This window comes from Falco rusticolus, chromosome 4 (genome assembly GCF_015220075.1).
Source record: "Falco rusticolus isolate bFalRus1 chromosome 4, bFalRus1.pri, whole genome shotgun sequence".
In the NCBI taxonomy this organism is placed as follows: domain Eukaryota; kingdom Metazoa; phylum Chordata; class Aves; order Falconiformes; family Falconidae; genus Falco; species Falco rusticolus.
The window spans coordinates 87,891,901-87,912,578 of NC_051190.1; positions in this window are offsets into that span (position 1 = coordinate 87,891,901).

The following is a 20,678-nucleotide window of genomic DNA, read 5'->3' on the forward strand; positions in this document are numbered from 1 at the left end:
TCTCTTTACTGATTCTCACAGATCCTATGCTCAAGATTCAAATCAACCTGAATTTGTTGAAAGTTTCTGAAAGTCAATAATATCTCAGATTTTTTTTTTCCCTTACTTTGTAGGTGCTTTCTTACATGTTTGTTTTGGTGGGTCTACGTTTTTTGAGATGAGCCTTATCACCATTAGGTTTGATATGCTTACTTATGTTTACTTGGACACCCAGAATTTTTTCAATTTGGACTGCCTTAGATTTTTCCCATGCATTTAATGCAAATTATCTGGCTGATTTTGTAGGCAGTATTTAATTGAATGTATTCCTTGTCAAAGAAGGTGGAGACTTGTCATTCAGTGTTAGGCTAGCTTATATCACAGACTTGCATTTCATCTTCTCTGAAAATGTGATTCTGGAACCGTACACTGCTGTATAAATATTCTAGCCTTCTGATTCTTTGGAAAGACTTTTATTGCAACTTGCGTAACAATCTGTGAAACACATAAAAATTCACTGTTGTTTTACTCCAATTTATATTTGTATTTATTTATTTTACTAGGCAGAAAGGATGACAGTGCCTAAATGCCTACTCACTTCTATGCAAATTTCTGAATGACTGGAATAATCTTGTTTTCAAGGATTTTGATATCTCTGAAATACTAGTTTTTTAGTGGAGGCTAACAGACTTGCATGATGCTTTCAGAGCAGGCAGGGAGTCTTTCAGAAATCCAAGCTCCTTAGACTAGTTACGATCCAAATAAGATTTAAACAAGGAAAAGTAAGCAGGTCAGTGCTGCTGGTCTCATTTGTATCTTTGCAAGGCTTTTTTGTTAAGCAAATGACAAATTTTGGGATTTATCACACGAACCCAAGCATGTTGCTGCTGCTTTGTCATCAGCAACAGGCTGAAAGGTGTTTTTTTTTTAATTTGTTTTCTGCATGTAGGATGGTTGCTTTAGTGGAGTAAAATGATACAGTTGTTTTTCTGATCCAGACACTTAGAGATATCCTCTCTAATGGAAATGTTTCATGTCCATTGGAGAAGCACTGGAAAATGCCAGAGGAAACCTACCACTTTTCCAACTTTATTGATACTTCTTATATTATCTTCTTATATATAATCCTCTATCTCTGATAACCCATGCTCCTTTAAGTAAGGGCTTTATCAAAATAAGCTCTCAAATAACCTGTAACCTCATCTAAACTTCAGAAAATCAGACACGGTGATGATTTGGCCAAAAGACTTAAAGTTCAGGGAAAGGCAGAGGCAGCCAGTCAGTGGTCTGTTCTGCAATCTGAAACACTATGCTCTGTTATTGCCACTCTTCCCATGCAGTTATCATTGTTGAATGAAGCAGAATTTCTTTACACATAGCTGCTGTTATACACATCATAATATGATACTGCTCAGTGTATGCAATACCTGGAAAAAGTACTGCTTACCCTTGCTATCATACATGAAACATGACCATTTCAAGCTTTGGTGTTTGCATATGAAGTCTATGGGAGATTGGCTCTTTAGTATAAGTAAGAAGTATAGCTATAAAATAAATTAAAAAATTGGGAGGGAGGAGAATTCAGAGAGACACCAAATTTCTGCTATAACTCATATACACATTCATGTTTACCTTTAATGTACTGAGAAAAAAGAAACATAAAAAGCTAATAGTGCCATACATTTCTTTAAATTTTGGTAATGGTTTCTTTAAAAACTGTAGTGAAACCAGATTATTCATATCTACAATTATATTTGAAATTAAAAAAATAAATCAGAATGTCTGGACCATTGAAAGAGAGGAGGGGAAATGCTATAAATGAACCTTAGTAGATGAAAGCTGGGATATTATACTGAGGAGCTTAATTGTGCTGTCTTACCCTTCCCTAGCCACCTGCTTTTGAAGGTAATATCTTGGTCTAACTGAACCTTTCAACATGACTACCTTCAGTTTCCATCATTTTAGTTCATCTCCTCATACACCTATTTCTCAGTACATGCCAGGCTTTAAACACTGCAGTAACCCCATTGGATCTAATGGGAATGCTTTTGTCCTTTAAATTTAGCGCATGGTTAAATTTTCGGAGAATCAAGATGGATATGTTTGCACAGGAAGAGAATTACTTGTTTAGATATTTAAAGGCAGCATTCAGAGTGCAAAAGGAACAACACGAAACACTGCACCTCTCATTAAGTTTTTTTGAGGCTGCAAAACCTGCTACAGTGGTATTATTCCATAATTTAATCTGAAGAAAATGCTAGATTTAGTTGTAAAGTCATGGAATCCTTTCATATTATTGCCCAGACAGTTGTATATAAAACTGTTGAGACCAAAGATTAATTATTTGCAGCACAGGCTCTTAAGTTATTAAAAACAGAGATAAGCTGAAGCCAAATCTGTTCCATTGCACTTTTAAATGTAGAGAGCCATTGCTATGAGCAGAACTTATTTCCCTTATTTTTCTTTGTACAGCTATAAATAGGAAATGTGATTTCATCCATTTATAAATGAATACCTTCATTACTCATTTGTGGTTTTTTTTATACACACAAGCTAAATTTGTTCTTTCATATGGTGCAGAATGAAGATCCCTGTCAACTGTAATTGCTGTATGTGGAAGACAAGCGCTACATTATTTTTCCCCAGTGGAGTGAATATTTGCTGTGTTTAATATCATGAAATTTGATTTCCTCATGAGCTAATCAATAATCTGAGGCTAAATGCTGCCATATCTTTCTCATTCTTCTTTGATGATAGGTTAAAATCCCAAAGTGCTTATTTCTTTTTCTGGGTATTGTTTTTTGCAGCAGGAGCTGCACACACAAATGCTAAATGAACTGATGCTAACTGAGAGAAGACCTGAGATTCTTACCAACACAAGCACAAGGAACTGACAGGGACCTGCAGCCCAGTTCTGGGTCACCCACTGGTAGTTGTGCAGTAGAGCTTTAATCAAGAAGGATCCATGGAACATCCTGTCTTCATGTCCTGACATTGTGCAGCTATGGAATGTTTAAAATCAAGCAACAAGAAACAATAGCCACACCTGAAATGTGCCAGAGGAAGAGGACAAGAAAGGTCAGGTTTCAATAGAATAGCAAGGAAATTGGAGACTTCAGATACCAAAAGTGGTGATGGGGTCAAGCCTGAGGTAGTGAGCCCGATCTATCTGCTAAGCCTCTGACAGATCCATCATCTTAAATCCTGTCTCCGGTTGCACGTGATTTCCACAGAAAAGTCCCTTCCCACCCACCCCTCCTCCCCCCGCCCAAGAAAATAAATCTAGAAATTATAATTATATTATAATAAATATAATCAAAGGAACGTTATAGGAGGGATCTTTTCTGAACTCTGCAGACAGCTGAAAAGCACGGGATTAACATAGTCTAAATATGGTGCAAATGGGCAGTGACCCGGTTTTGTCTTGATCCCCTGGGCTATGCCAAGGTAAAAAGCAAATGTCTTTCAAAGGAAAATGCAAGTCCTATATTTGATAAAGATCTCCTGAGGAAGACCAGTCTTTTGGGATCCAGATGAATATTACTGGAACCACATGGTTTCCAGGATGGGTTGCTAAAAGTTAATTAAATGCTTACTTCTGGAGTGAAGCCTTTGGTGATGCTGAAGATTTGTAACTCCCTGGAATGTTCTCCTTCATACAATTATTACTTTAGATTTTTTCTGTATCTACAGTCATCAAATGAGCCAATTCTTATGAAACTGAGCTATATTAGAGGGCTTCTTGGACCCAGTACTGAACATCATCACTTAAAAAAGATCTCGGAGGCATGTTCTCTTATCAATGTGTTTTTATTTCCTGCTAGCAGCTTCATGCTGGTTTCTGTGTCATTTATTCTCTGAGGCAATTTTCTCATGGGACGTCCTGCAAAAAGTAGTGCTTAAGCTTCCTTCTCATCTCTGTAGTCTTGTCTAAAATGAGCTGCATTGAGAAGTGCTGGAAGAAACGGAGAATTACCATTGCTTTTCCCTAAGGCTGAGATTAAAGCCATTTTGCTTTATGTTGTTCCTTCCAAAGGCAGGAAATAAGGCCATGTTCCTCTGTAATTCTGCTTTCTGTTGACAAGAATTTTGGCTTTTTCCAATATAATTCAGAGACTACTTTTTTTTTTTTTTCTGAAAAAGTTGGTGGACTATAAAAGCTTATTAGTTTAACAATAGGCCTGACTTAAACTAGTGGTGTTTGCCTGCCAGTCTGCAAATGTTCATGCAACAGAAGACTTTGCACATTAATACATATGTCAGCTTCAGTGGGTTTCCTTTTTTGCTCTTAAGTAAGTATAGTATTTAATTTCCTAGCTAAGTCACTGCCTGTACTCTAAAATATTCCTGTAAATGCTTCGTGCTTTGGTTCTGTGGTTGTTGTTGCTGGTTTGTTTTCTTTGTTTTTGTTTTGTTTTGTTTTTAAATTTTGGGCATTGGGAATGAAAATATAAAATGAAATTTTGCACATCTTTTTATGAAGATCCAGTTTCCAGTATCTAATGTGTGAAACATCATTCTGTACAGACTCGGTACACACCATAAAGTGTCTGGTTTAACAAGTTTCAGGAAAGCATCTCCCTTTCCCTGTAGTATTCGAGTTTAGCTCCTTGATTAAACAACACGACAGGGTTCAAGTGCTTAGGAATACATCACTACCTCCGTGCCCACAAGATGTCAGTGTGGATTCTTAATTCACTTCTACTGTTACTCTCTGCCTTATAACATTGCTGAAAATAATGGTGACAAACTTGGGCAACCCTTTCTGCAGACATTTCCTTCGAAGCTGAAAGAGGAAGGAACAACGTAAAGCAAAATGGTTTTAATCTCAGCCTTAGGGAAAAAAGTAAAAATCCCATTATTGACCTGCATCTGATCTTTGCCATTTCAAGGGACTTTTGGATCAGGCTGTTGTTTCTGATCCTTCCTTGGAGAAGTACTCTGGATGTGTCTATTGCCCAGCAGGGTGGTGCAGCTGGACACTAACAGGGCTGGTGGGTTTCGAGCAATACAAGACATTGCTGAGGGTCAGCTATCCAGTTTGGAGCAGAAACAAGATGGTAGTCGCGTGGAGTTGTAAAATCTCACTACAACTGCTCAGAGACACAGCTTGTTGGGCTAGGATCATTGCACTGCTAACGTAGCATAATGATTTTTTAACCTGGCGTGATATTTCTGCAATGGCTTGCATTGCATCTTGTGGGTGCTGACACGTGGTTGGGATTAATCGGTTATCTCAGTCTAACTAATGTTGTTTGGCAATAGGTGCTGCATGTTCATCTTCTTCTGTTTAAAGCCTATTAAGCTCCATGATTTTAATTCATATTGTTTACTATGTCTTGCTATATACACATCCCTGTAGTGGGGGAAAAAGCAGAATTTGGTAAGCTTTCAGTGCCCAAAGAGCTGTTGCTTAAATCCCACTGAATTTCATCTGAGTTGCCAGCTTTTGCTGAGGAGAATTCAATTGACCTTAATACTATGGATATGTAGCACAATAAGAGGCATTTAATCAAGTCTCGCACTCCACTGCTTTGAAAGCCTGCTTGCAAACTCTGAAGAGATCCTGATAAACATTTTATTAGAATGCATTTTTAATCAAAATAGTTTATTTCATGCAGCTGGATATAGGAGCCTTTTACAACATTTCTTGCTTTGGATAAGTGAACTAAAGTGAACTGCTTAGTAGACTACTTTATAAACAATATTCTTTAAGTGAGAGTTGAAAAGAAACAATGGTTTTGAACCAAGATTATGACAGAACCGCAGAAAACATTTTCTAGCAGCATGCATAAAAAGAATGTGAGTGATGTGCCTTGCATAGCAGAATGTGGTTTTATTTCAAATATGTCTCCCAGGGTAAAGGTAAACAGCAGGGAATCTACATCTATCAAAGCCAAAGCTGCTATTTCTAGGCAATTAAAAAGAAGTTTAAAAACGTATCCTTTGCCTATCATTAGGAAGATCACTCCCCTCCCCCCTCAGTAAATGTGGAAGTGAAATAATACAATAAAAATGTTAAAGAAGAATTCAGGCTGCAAATGTGAATATATATTTTAACTGTGTTTCATAAAATGTATTTTTCTTGTACTATTGCAGTACATCCAAAAACCCCAGTATGTTCAATATGTTCTTTAGTCTAATTTTTCTATAACACCTTTCTGTGTAATTACACTTGTGGTCATCCTTAAACATAGCTTACTGTATTAGTGGATAAGCTGGGAACTAGAGGTGTGAGAGTCCAAAGGAACAGCGTGTGCTTCCCATGTTTATTACAATGTGAAAAGCGGCACTATTACTTAAAATAAGATGGTGAGATATTAGATCTCAGATATTTGTGTGGGAAAATTCTTTGTAAATGTTAAGACAGTATACCATTGTTCACAACCAATAATATGACTCTTTGAAGTTTATTTATTTATTTATTTGTTTACTTATTATATGCCTGGCATGTTTTCAATACTTGCGTTACAGAAGCCTTCTCTCATATACTCTTTGTCAGGGACCTTAGGAGTAGATATGATGGAAATTTCCCAATCTGGGAACATATCTAGGTGTTCTTTGGGTCCCACTGACTCAAATGAAAGAAGAATGATCTAGGATTTCAGCCCATGCAAACATCTTTTGTTTCGTGCAAACATTATAGAAGAAAATGTCAAGTGTAGAATATAATTCTTGTCAGTACCATGTGTTCTGTTTACTCAGCTGAATAATTAGTCTGCCTTTGGTATAGATTCAGTCTTTGGTACTGAACATTTGTTTCTTGCTATTTTGAAACAAGATCCCAATTCCTGAAAAACATGATTCTGTGATGATACTGTTTGATGGCCCTTGATCATATAGATAAGTTCCCTATCTTTGGCAGGTGTATGTGTATATACTGCCTTTGGCTCTTTTTGAGCACTGTTTCTTTTTTTAGTGGATGTTACCAAGTAGGACTCTCCCATCAGTAAAACCATTGTTAATTTTCAGATGTAAAGAACAATGGCAGCTCAGAGAAATAGCCTTTAGCTTCTACAGCAAATAAGAGTATTCTTTTAAGATGCTGATATCAACAGTACCCAACTGGACTACCATGTGTTGGTGGATGTTAGCAGGACTAAAAGACAGATATATACTATATCCTGTACCTTTAACCTGGTCAGAACATATTGTTACTCCAGTGAGATTTTGCCTTATTCATCACTGAAGGAATTGCTGAAGGAAGGTAATGTCTTGTTGGCTGCTTCCTTGGCTCTGGGCTTGCACACCAGTAGCTGAAGAAGCTTTGATGACCTGTATAAGGACAAAATGATCCTTTTTAATAGGTATGGAATCCACAACCAAAATGCTATTTTGAGTGATAAACCTTTCAATGCATGTGACCATATTTTGAGATGGTCAAATGACCGTGTTCGAGCAGTACTGAATCTTCCTACATTTTCCATCTGGTCTCTTAAGTAAAAAGTCCTTTGTCACCCTCTTAAGTCCTTCCTAATAATGTGAACCCTTTGGACAGTTTCAATAAAATTTGACAGATGTGAAAGAACACCTCCAGGATAATTAAATTCCTTCAAGTGCCACAAAAGTTAAGAGAAGAAAGGGTCAAATCACTTCCCCTTACAAAGAAGGCGGCAAGTGTTGTCTCATGGAGGGGCAACACAGAGGGCATGAGCTGTTCAGGATGTTTCTGGAGTGCATTGCTGATAACTTCCTGACACAGGTGACCAAGGACCTGATGCCAGGAGATGGACCTTATTCCTAAAAAAAAAAAAAAAAAAAAAAAAAAAAAAAAGAACTGGCCAGGGATGTGAAGGCTGAGGGAAGCCTTGGCTGCAGACATCATGAGTTCAGGAGTGGAGTTCAGCATCTGAAAAGGAGGGAACAAAGCAAAAAGCAAGAGCACAGGCTTTGACATCAGGAGAGAAGACTTTGGTCTGTTCAGGGATCTACTTAAAGGAATGCCATGGGAGGCAGTTCTGGAGGAAAAAGGACTACAGGAGAGGGAGAGCAGGTAGATTTTCACAGATTGTCTCTGCCAAGCTAAAAAAATGTCCAACCCCACGTACAAGAGGACGACAGGAGGCCTGCGTAGATGAACAAGCAGCTCCTAGCTAAACTCGCACTAAAGAAGAAACACACAGGCGGTCGAAGCTGCTTCAGGTAACTGTGGCAAGGATACATATAGAAACATGGTTCAAGTGTGCAGAGATGTGGAGTTAAGAAAGCCAAAGCTCACTTGGAACTGAATCTGAAGAGGATGGGAAGTACCATGAGATTGGCTTCTACAAGTACACTGGCAGCAAAAGGAAGACTAGGGACAATCCCAGCCCTTTGCTGGACTCAGTGGGGAAGCTAGTGACAAAGTGGGTGGAAAAGACTGAAGCACTCAATGCCACCTTTGCTCAGTCCCTACCTGTAGGATTTGCCTTCAGGAATATGAGGTCCCTGCACCAGTGGGGAAGCTCAAATCAGTTAGAATTTAGCCTGCTGTCTTGGTTTCAGCTGGGATAATTTTCTTCCTAGTAACTGGTACAGTGCTGTGGATTTTTATGTAGTACGAGAACAATGTTGATACCGTGCTGATATTTTGGTTGTTGCCAAGCAGTGCTTACCCTAAGTTATGGACTTTTCAGTTTCCCGTGCTCTGCCAGTGCAGAGGTGCACCAGAAGCTGGGAGGGAGCAGAGCCAGGACAGCTGACCCACACTAGCCAAAGGGATATTCCATACCATAGAATGACATGCTTAGTATAAAAACTGGGCAGAATTGGCCAAGAAGCCAACTGCTTGGGGTCTGGCTGGGCACCAGTCAGTAGGTGGTGAGCAGCTATACTGTGTATCACTTATGTTTTTGGGGGTTTATTCCTCTTTTTTGTTCTTGCCTTTTCATGATATTATTATTATTCTAATTGTTGTTGTTGTTGTCATCATATTATATTTCAATTATTAAACTGTTCTTATCTCAACCCATGGGTTTTTACCATTTTTCTGATCCTCCTCCCCATCCCACCAGTGGGGTGGGGAGGTGCGTGAGCAGGTGCGTGGTACTTAGCTGCTGGCTGGGATTAAACTTTGACAGTCGTTTTTGGCACCAAACATGGGGCCCACTGGGTTGAGATGATGAAAAATCTGACAGGAATGTGTTAGAAAAATTTGCTATAAGCCTTAATTATATTAGTTTAGTAGTTGCTGGTCACAGTGTTGATTTCTTTGCTCTCAGAGTTGTTGCGCTTGCTCTTAGAGTTGCGTTACATAACACCTTACTCGCTGTACATGTTCCCTATCGTGCTGTTATCATCTCTGGGGGCTGGGCTGAGTTTTTTATTCTGTTGTAATTTGTAACACTCATTTATGATACAGTAAAGTTGCTGGTCGTGAGACTATTCTGGTAGTCAGCATTGCTGTCATCTCCATTCTTTGGGAGCCATCTATTGGAAACCATTAATAATTACACCTTTTAACTTCTCCACTCAGAGCCAACCTATGGAGGAGACACCTTACACATTTCCCCCTTCCCTGCCAGACTAATTACAGTAGCGTGAGAATTTTAAAAATTTTAATATCCATGGGATGTTGTAACAACATGGCCCTATTGCTAGGAACCAGCAAGTTGCTGACTGTGTCCCAGATCTTGTTTAAGGTTAAAAAACTGTTTAGGAATGCTACTCAGAGATTTACCTGGATAGTTATGAGTTGCAGGGTGCATGGGATAGTATGGAGAAGTAAGGACAGTGTTTTGGAACTTCACCTCTGAATAAGTGCAGAATTTAAAACTAATAAAATATTTGGAAAAAGTATGCTGTCACCCTGGCAATTCCAGAGACACAAATCACTGCTGTGTGCTGGGCCTGGCCATGCCTGCTGAGCATAAGAAGGTCTCTGGATGTGATAACAAAGCGACAGGCACTGCAGCTACCCCAACCCAGGTGACAGACACCATGACTACTCCAACCCTGCAAGAGGCACTGCAGCCGAACCAGAGAACCAAGCCATGCCAGCATCAGCCGCTCCTATACACATGGAAAAATGGACAGGAAAGCCAGCTCGTTTAGTTGAAGGAGCACAAAGCAGAACAGAAGGAAGAGACAGAACACGAGATAATGACTCAATCTGTCGCTGAGTGACAAGTTATCTGAAAATATTTCCGCCATTGTCCAGGTGAACACATTATCACCTGGCTGCTCCAATGCTGGGATAATGGGGCTAGTGGCCTGGAATTAGAGGGTAGGAAAGCCAAGCAGCTAGGATCACTTTCTAGGGAAGGAGCCATTGACAAGGCAATTAGAAAAGGGACACAAGTCCTTGGCCTCTGCTGGCCAATGTCATTGCTAATTATCTTTGAAAGGTCATGGTGATCAGGGAAGGTTTATGAGGACTTGAAGTAAGCAGATGCCACTCCTACTTTGAAGAAGAGCTAGGAGGATCTGAGGAACTATAGGCTGGTCACCTTCACCATGACTCTATGGAAAGTGGTGGAGCAAATGATCCTGAAAACCATTTAAAAATTTATAAAGGACACGAAGGTGATTTGGCATTGTCAGTATGGGTTTTGCAAGGAGGAAATCATGTTTACCCAACTTGATTGCATTCTATGAGTAAATGACTGGCTAGGTGGATGAGGGGGGAGGGCTGGATATAGTTTACTCTGGCTTTAGCAAAGCTTTTGACACTGTATCTCATAACATACTCGTAGGCAAAGTATGAAGCACAAACTAGATAAGTGAACAGTGAGGCGGACAGAAAACTGGGCTCAAAGGGTTATGATAGGCCATCTGGAGGCCAGTCAGTTGTAGTGTACCCCAGTGTTGATTATAGGGCCAACAGTGTTTCAATATTTTCATTAATGACTTGGTTGATGGGACAGACAACACCCTGAGCAGGTTTTTAGATGATATCAAACTGGAGGGATACACCAGATACCATGATGATACATCAGTTGGTTTTGTAGGCATCAGAGGAACAGCAACAGGCTGAAGTAATGGTCCAACAGAAATCTCATGAAGTTTAACAAAGGGAAATGCAAAGTCCTGCATCTGGGGAGGAATAACCCCAGGCACTGGTGCACACTGGGGGCTGACCAGCTGCAAGGCAGCCTTACAGAGAAGGCTCTGGGTGTCTCAGTGAACATCAGGTTTAATATCAGCCAGCAATGTGCCCTTGTGGCAAGGAAGTCCAACAGCCTCCTCGGCTGCATTAGGAAGTGTTGCTAGCAAGTCAAAGGAGATTATTCCCCTCTACTGGTGAGGACACATCTGGAGCACTGTGTCCAGTTCTGGGCTTCCCAGTACAAGAGAGACATGGGCTCAGTGGAGCAAGTTGACTGAAGGGCCATGAAGATGATGAAGGGACTGGAGCACCTGCCATATCAGGAGAGGCTGAGAGAGCTGCGACTTCAGCCTGGAGAGGAAGTGAGACAAGTGAGATCTTATTAATGTGGATTGATAATCTTGTCAGAGGGAGTAAAGAAGATGGAGCCAGAGCCTTTTCAGTGGTATCCAGTGGATGGACAAGAGGTGATGCGCATAAATTGCATTGCAGAATTTCCATTAAATCTAAGGAAAAGCAAATACTGTGTGGGTAGTCAAGCACTGGAACAGGTGGCTCACAGAGGCTGCAGAATTCCCTGTGTGGATCTCATCACATCGTCGGTTTTTAGAGATCTCCTATCTGACTTCAGGAATGAATCCCACTTAAGAACTAAGAACATAATCTTCACTCAGGTTCAGTGTTATGCTAATGACTCCTCTGTTAGCAAAGGAATCACCCACTACTGGTCTTGGTAGCTATTTTGATTGCATCAAAACACTTTTTTTTTTTTTAGTTTCAGGTTGAGACACCTGATCAGTTTCACTCTGAAATGAGATTTAGAAGTACTTTCTGTTTATTTTAGATGTGGACTGCTTTGGAGAAGACTGACTCCATGTTTGCAATTAAAACATCAGGTCTCTACTGTTTAGTCTCTGAACATATAAAGACTGTGGTATCCACGCGACGTCATTTCAGGGTTGCCTTTCTGCAGGCCCATTTTTCAATTAGTGCAATGAGGCATTACGCAGCTGAGGCAGAACTTGCACTGATACTCCTGCTGAGTCACACTTGCTGTGCTAATTCCACACAAGGCCCAGTCTGGTGCCACCATTTCCCCATGTGCTCTTACTTTACTACTTGCTTTACAGACATATGCATGGTAGTGGACCTCATTTACTGTCTCAGCATTCTCTAGTTGTAAGTTCTCTGTAGACAGAGCACCACAAACCAGCCAAAGAAGAGGGTGAAATACCACTCGCTTTCAGCCAAACACTAATGCAGAAGCCACCTTTAGTAACTTAAGTATTCTCAAATGTCTCCCTTAGGCAAAACCTCTCCCTCAGTGATAAAGAATAGCCTTTGAGCAGAATGCCTGCAAACATATCTCCAAATTTATGAGTTTATTTCTCTAGAAGTTCAAGCTCTTCATGCTCAGTAGTTCAGTCTTTAAAGAGATGGCCATGTGACCTCTCTAATCCAGAGTTCTTGCCTTTTGCTGAAATAGTAATGACATCAACCCTTAAAAACATACACTTGGTCTAAAAATAAAGTGTTTTGTCAATATTGTCTAAACAAACTCCATAGCATTATCTCAAGTTGTTATCTAGGAGAAGAATTTATCACACTAAACTCATCCATGATTTTGTTTTTCTGAGATTTTAATATGATCCCCTACATCTATACATATGTCTTGGGGACTTAGAGCTGATGCTATGATGGAAACATGGTCTTATCTGAGAGGAAAGGGCAGGATGATCTTGTCATTACAGTGCTGCCCAGAGCTGGAAGAAATTTGGAATTAATTCTGGTGTTGTTCTTAAGCTTTCTGTATGAACATTGGCTAGTTGTTTTGGGTGAAAATCACCATAACACCAGAGCTGAAGTGGTACCAAATGCTTCTAACTCACTTCCCCTGCTAATTTCTGTAATCTTTATTCTCAAGATGGGGTAGAAATTCTTCTCTACTGTTCTCTGTCTTCCTGAATATTTAGACTGTAAGATGTTTGGCTCATGGGTTGACTCTTAATGCAAGTTTTTTATCATATTTACAATATGGCACCACTCTCTGGAGAGGGAATTTTAATAGTAATAACTACACATTAAAAGTCATCCTAACAACTTGAAGAGGGTGAACTGGAATGACACATTCAGTAATACTGCCAAGCTATATACCTTTCATCTAATCTAATTATAAAGATACTGTGCCTACACAAACAGTGACTGCATTAGTAAGGATTGAGTTAATTTATTGAAAGGTGCTGCAAAAGACTTCTGAAGTAATATTACCTTGCTCTGAATGTTAGAATAATAACAAACACAAAAGTCCTCGTTCAATCCATGTAGCTTTGAGACCCACTTAACAGATGCCAATAAGCCTGTTGGAAGGGTTTATATAAATCAACACAAACCAAAACAAAATCCATAAGATAACCCTCAAGCAATTAGTTAATCCTTGTTATTCCCTATTGTCTGGGCCAGGAGTTTAATCAGGCTTCTCAAGAGACAACTATAGTCTGTGTCTCTGAAAATCAGAGTGACATTGACGTTGTGTTATTGGAACAATAATATACCTCTTGCTGCTGTAAATGACTATTTAATATCCAAAAATTGGTCTGGTTTCTGAGAGATCAATGAGAAGTAGTTTATCCTTTGTCACAGGGGAATTTATGATTATGCCTTAATCTTATTATAGCTCTCAAGAAATCAAATAAAGTCTTATTACAGCAACACAGTTGCACAGAGATAGTGTAGTTTAGGGTCGTAAATTTTAAGTCGGCATGTCCATTATAGATCTTTTATTCCAAGGAAGTATAATTCAGTTGTATTCATGGGCTCAGAGCTAAAGCTTGGCAAAGTGATCTTATCACTGTGGGAGATTATTTCCAAATACAGCTCAAATTAAATACTTTAGTGTGTGAATGATAAGATTCAGGAGAATATAACTTTACCAGTGGCAGATGTCTATATTTAGGTTTCTGTTCATTAAAAAGAGGAAAGTAAAAAAACTTTTTGCAATTCTGAGGAGAAGCTGTGTTCAGGATAGTTGAATTCAGAGTATCTTTGAGCACCTAAAAAAAGGAGGGCTAATCCTGGTCCCACTGAAGTCTACTAGAGATTTTCCATTGACTTCAGAAGGTAGAGATTTTAAGCTCAATCATTATATGCTCACTTAGAAACAGAACTTCTTTTGTACTCTCAGTCTGGCTAACTGAGAATTTTCCTCAAGATTTGTTTTTGTTATTGTTGGTGTCAATAGTGCAAATTTTCTTGGAGAGGACAGATTGCCTAGCAAGATACAAGCAGAACCTTGTCCTATACCACTGAATTCACTAGCAAATGTTCTGTTGACCTCAATATCTAGAAAAACTGGTGTTTAAATATTAAAAACAAGATATGCACAGATAATAAGAAGAAAAAAAAAAGAACCAGGATTTTTCAGTGATTTGGGATTATCTAATATTTTTGATTTTCACTGCTGATCTAAATCATATATCAACATTTTTTAGGGTAAAAAACCCAATACTGAGCACTTGTAGATTTGGGAAAATGGGGGGAGGGGGGGTGGGAAGGTAGAGAGAAACCCAAGCCAGATACATTTGCCATTTCCAAACACTTTTGGCAAAAATTAGAAAAAAAAGTTTGTGGTTAAAAGATTACATTGAAAAATCAGGTTTAGAGTTATAGAAGGACATGGTAAAGTGCCTTCCTGGAAAGAAAGCTAATTACAAATGACTCTGTATTTAGTATCCTTTTAGATCAATAAAATTCAAGTTCAGTGTTTATTTTACAGTAACAGTGAAGTAACAACGAAAACCAAGCAATATGCTAAGGACATTTAGTTTAAACATCTACTATTTACCTCACTAAGACAGAAAAGATGATTTTATATGGAATTATGCATTATTCTATTGATGTATTCATCTTTGGTTCACAGCATTCTTGGACAGCTCATACACGCTGACTAGTCCTACTGACTAGTAACAGAAAAGGGAAACTTAGAAGATCTTTCAGGAGATTTGATAGTGAAGTGCTTAAATCTCATTAACTTTAATGTCTTTTTAGCATCCTGACTCATTTCAGAGAAGAAAAATCATAGTGCTTGTATTCTCCTAAAGCCTTTGAATAGGTACTTCTAATCTGTAAATCTTTGCTTTAGATTTTTGATGAAAAAACTGGTATTAACCATTTTTAATTTAGAATCATCCCCAAATAAGTCATAAAAATATCAGTCTAGAAGGACTAGAGTAAGACTATGGATTCTGCTCCCTGCCTCATTTGTGTAACATTAGCTGTATCGTACTTCACAAGGGGCATCTAACACTCTTGCAACACAATCAAACTAGTAGACTGTAACAAGGCTTTATACCATACCTCCTTCCTCCAGAGGTCACACCACACTGCTCCTCCTCCATCTGATCCCCTCTCCCTCCATCCTCAGGGCTATTTAACCACTTAGCAGGAACGAGCTACACCTGCACATCATCCATGTCAATCAACCCACTGCCGCTGAGGCAAGGCCACAGCTGCATGTTATCAATGCTAATCAACCCACTGCCTTCACTCCTCTACATAACCCATCCCTAAAGATCAATGATGCTTAAAGACCCCAAAACTCCCCAAGAATGCAATGCCTTGTTTATCCTTCTTATGCTTACAGAATCATAGAATGGTTTGGGTTGGAAGGGACCTTAAGGATCATTTAGTTCCAAACCCCTTGCTGTAGGCAGGGACACCTCCCACCAGCCCAGGTTGCTCCCAGTCCCGTCCAACCTGGCCTTGAGCCCTGCCAGGGATGGGGCATCCATAGCTGTTTTGGGCAACCTGTGCCCGCACCTCACCAGTGTCACAGGAAAGAATTCCTTCCTAATATCTAATCAAAATCTACTCTCTTTTAGTTTAAAACCATTCCCCCTTGATCTATTGCTACATGCCCTACTAAAAAGTCTGTCCTGATCTTTCTTATAAGCCCCCTTTAAGTATTGAAGGGCTGCTATAAGGTCTCCCCAGAGCCTTCTCTTCTGCACCCTGAACAACTCCAACTCGCTCATCCTGTCTTCATAAAAGAGGTGCTCCAGCCCTTTGATCATCTTTGTAATCCTTCTCTGGACTTGCTCCAACAGGCCCACGTCCTCCTTATGCTGGAGGCCCCAGAGCCAAATGCAGCACTGCAGGTGGGGTCTCAGAAGAGCAGAGCAGAGGGGGAGAATCACCTCCTTTGACCTGATGGCCATCTTCTTTTGGTGCAGCCCAGGATATGGTTGGCTTTCTGGGCTGCAAGTGCACATTGCCAGGTCATGTTGTTTCTTGACAACCATCGCTCCCAAGTCTTTCCCCTGAAGGCTGCTCTCAATTTGTTCTCTGTCCAGCCTGTACTTGTGTTTGGGATTGCCTGGACCCATGTGCAGGACCTTGCACTTGGCCTTGTTGAACTTCATGAGGTTCGCATAGGCCCACCTCTCAAGCCTGTCAAGGTCCCTCTGGATGGCATCCCTGCCCTCCAGTGTGTCGACTGCACCACACAGACTGGTGCCATCATCACACTTCCTGAGGGTGCATCCAATCGCAGTGTCCATGTTGCCAACAAAGATGCTGAATATCTCTGGACCCAGCATGGACCCCTGAGGAATGTCACTTGTTCTCCACTTGGACTTTGAGACATTGACCACAACTATTTGACTGTGACCATCAAGCCAATTCCTTACCCATCAATTGGTTGACTCGAGAAATCCATGTCTCTCCAGTTTAGAGGCAAGGATGTCATGTGGCATACTGTCACAAGCTTTGCACAATTCCAGGTAAATGATGTCAATCACTCTTCCCTCATTCATCAGCACTGGAAACCCGTCATAGAAGGCCACCAGATTTGTCAGGCATCATGTGCCCTTAGTGAAGTCATGTTGGCTGTCACCAGTCACCCCCTTATTTTCCATGTGCCTTAACATAGTTCCCAGAAGGATCCAAGTTGAGACTGACCAGCCTGTAGTTTCCCAGGTCTTCCTCATTTCCATTTTTTAAAATGGGGATTGTTTCCCCTTTTCCAGTCCATGGGAACTTTGCTTGACTGCCATGACTTCTCACATATGATGGATAGTGACTTGACCATTTCATCTGCCAGTTCCCTCAGGACCCATGGATGCATCTCATCAGGTCCCATGGACTTATGCACCTTCAGGTTCCTTAGGTGGTCCCAAACCTGATCTTCACTTAGAGTGGGTGGTTCTTCATTGTCCCAGTCCCTGCCTTTCTCTTCTGCAACTTGGGTGGTGTGGCTGGAGGACTTGATAATGAAGACTGAGGCAAAAAAGTCATGAGTAGCTCAGTTTTCTCCATGTCCCAGGTAACCAGGTCTCCCGTTTCCTTTCAGAGAGGGCCCATGTTTTCCCTAGTCTTCCTTTTATCACTGACATACCTATAGAAGTTTTTCTTGTTGCCCTTGATGTCCCTGGCCAGATTTAATTCTCTTTGGCTTTGTTTTTTTCTAATTTAATCCCTCACTGTTTGGACATTTTTCTGTATTCCTCCCAGGCTACCTGTCCTTACTTCCACCCTCTGTATGCTTCCTTTTTGTGTCTTATTTTGTCCAGGAGCTCCTTGTTCATCCATGCAGCCTCCTGGCATTTTTGCCTGACTTCCTTTTTGTGGGTTGCATTGCTGCTGAGCTTGGAGGAGGTGATCCTTGAATACTAACCAGCTTTCCTGGGTGCCTTTTCCCTCCAGGGCTCTATCCCATATTACTCTACCAAGAAGATCCCTGATGAGGCCAAAGTCAGCTCACCTGAAGCCCCAGGGTAGTGAACTTGATGTCTACCATCCTTGCTGCCTTAAGGATCTTGAAATGCACCATTTTATGATCACTGCAACAAAGGCTGTTCTTGAGCTTCACGTTGCCCACCAATCCCTCTTTGTTGGTGAGAACAAGGTCCAACATAGCGCTTCTACTCATTGACTCATCTATCACTTGAAGAAGGAAGGTATTATCTATGTATTCCAAGGACCTCCTGGATTGCTAATGCCCTGTTGTGTTGTCCCTCCAACAGATATCGAGGTGGCTGACATACCCCATGAGGACCAGGGCATGTTACGGTGAGGCAGCTCCAGTCTGCCTATAGATGGCCTCATCTGCTCTGTCTTCCTCGTCAGGTGGCCTGTAGCACATCCCCACTATAATGTAACCTGCCCTTGCCCTCCGTTTGATACTGACCCATACACCCTCAGTAGGCTCCTCATCTATCCCCAGGCAGAGGTCCATGCACTCCAGCTGACTGTTGACATAAAGGGCGACACCTCCTCCTCTTTTCCCCTGCCCATTCTTCCTAAAGAGCTTCTATCCTTCCCTTCATATCCTTATATTCCTGACAGGAAATCTGAATATTCCCTTGTGAATTTGACACTCCTCAACAACACAGAGAACAGACAATGCCACTCTTCTAGTAAGAGTTATATAGAAACACATAAAACACTGTTTTATTTTAATGACCCCTCCATTCTTTTCCCATCTCCACATTGAATTTTGAACAAATGAGGACATTTTGTAATTCAGTCCTTGTTCCCAGCTATCATTTTCTAGCTCTCTCTCTCTATAAAGGGGTGAAGGCAGTGGGTCAATTAACATTGATAATATGCAGCTGTGGCCTTGCTATGAAGGCAGTGGGTTGATTGACATGGATGATGTGCAGCTGTAGCTCGTTCCTGCAAAGAGGTTAAATAACACTGAGGATTGTAGGGGAGGGAGTCCCTGGATGAGGGGGGCTGGATGAAGCAGAGATAAGGAGCAGTGTGGTCTGGCCTCTGGAGGATGGCTAAACAGCATGGACAGTAGAATCTGCCCAATGGTAAAGCCTTGTTGCAGACTACTAGTGTTGTTTGTGCTGTGACAGCTCTCTACTTGTCCAAAACTTGGCATGATACCAGCAGAGGCTTTGCCAAAGCTCTAGTGGCTTAAAGGTTTTTGTGTGTCCTATTGATATGTTTGTGTATATATATTTGCTTTTTATACCGTTTGCATATTTTGCAACATTATTGCTTGGTTCTTGCTCAGCTTCCCATTTAAAATAATATCATTCTTTCCCCTGAAGAAGTGTTATCTGGCAGTTGTTTACCTGCCTATTTTCTCTTTAGTAAGATAGGCTTTTTATCTTTAATGATATAGAAGTGTCTTCCTTTTTTTTTTTTCCTGGGCAATCTTTATTTTTCCAGTTTAACAAAATCTTTTTCTAAGCCTGTCCTTCAGATTCCTGATAGTCATTCTCAGCTTAGTATCTTCAGTTTTAAAAAGGATATTCTTTTTCACCATCCAAGTTTTCAATAAAGGTACTGAGAAGTGCCACGTTTAGGGATTTCTAGAATAATGATGGCCAGTAATCATTATAAGTAAGGGATGTTTTTCAACCAGTTTTGTACTTTTTTTGTAACCTCTGTAATACTGCATTGCGTTGTTCCCAGAAAGTCATATGAAACAGTCAAGAGCCTTAACAGAAGGCAAGGTATTTGGGTTAAATTGCTTTTCCTCTCACAGGAGGAACTGGATATTGTATTTGACAAACTCATATAAACTTGCTGCTCATCCTCTTGTAATCTACTAGATGGTTCTCAACTTGCCTGGCAAACTTTCCAGGGCCATCAAGATGCTGCCATTGTAAAAGCAGTTGCAGCTGTATGGCAACAGAGGAGCAGCTCCAAAGTTATTCTGGAGGCCAGATTAACATGGCCATTATTTAGGTCACATATAAGGAGACCCCACTCTGCACTAAAGAGACATTGGAGTGCTGCAACAGTGACTGGGACGTGGCACATCTGCTCCTGCCTCTTCCATCAACCCTTGCAGCAAGGTCATGGCATTGGGCTCCATGTCACTTGATGGAAACACAGATGGGGTTTGTAGATATTCATCTCTTTGCAGACCTGAGCAGTGCTCCTCCCAGAAAAGTTGCAAGCTGCCCTCATCCTGAAGGCACTCTCTGTGCCATCATCCTCATTTCTGCCTGCTCCAGCCTGCTGTGTAGGTGCCTCTCCCACATGAGCACATTCTCTAAGGAAGGACCATCTGCTCCTGTCTTCAATGGCTTCCCTCCCTGTTGAGATACCATTAAGAAAGATTAATCACTTTCTTTCGTTGAGCCATGTTTTTTTGAATAATTATAACTTAAAATTCACCCACAATAAGCTGTGAACAAACAAGTACAGCAGTTCCATCACTGGCACAGCACACGAGGACAGTATGGGAAAGGGTTGTGTTGGTTTGCATGCTTTTCTTAGAACTGCACGTGCAGCTTTGGTGCAAAATCAGGCGTTATCAGACCACTCAAAACTAGGGTGAGCCTGTCTTAGAGCTTTGTGTCTAAATGTCATATGATTGATTTTCATCATGCAACCTGTAGTACAAGGAAAGCTGTAGCCCAGAAAAACTAAGGTCTGCACAAGCATTTTTTTTCCCATAATATGAAGAATTAATAGTGGTCATTTCCCCTGTGCTTGACTTTAAATCGTATATCTTAATAAAATCTTCTTGGTCAATGTGTAGTCATTGTCCAAATTTAAAAAGTGGAAAACCTTTCTTAAACATGGTGATGGTTTAAAAATGAGTTATCTCAGTGTTTGAGTTTTGAATATTTCACTGTTCCCCCCTAGTATTTTGGAGAAGGGTGTGAAGGGAAGAAAGCTTTATGCTGTTTTATAAAATACTTGCTCCATC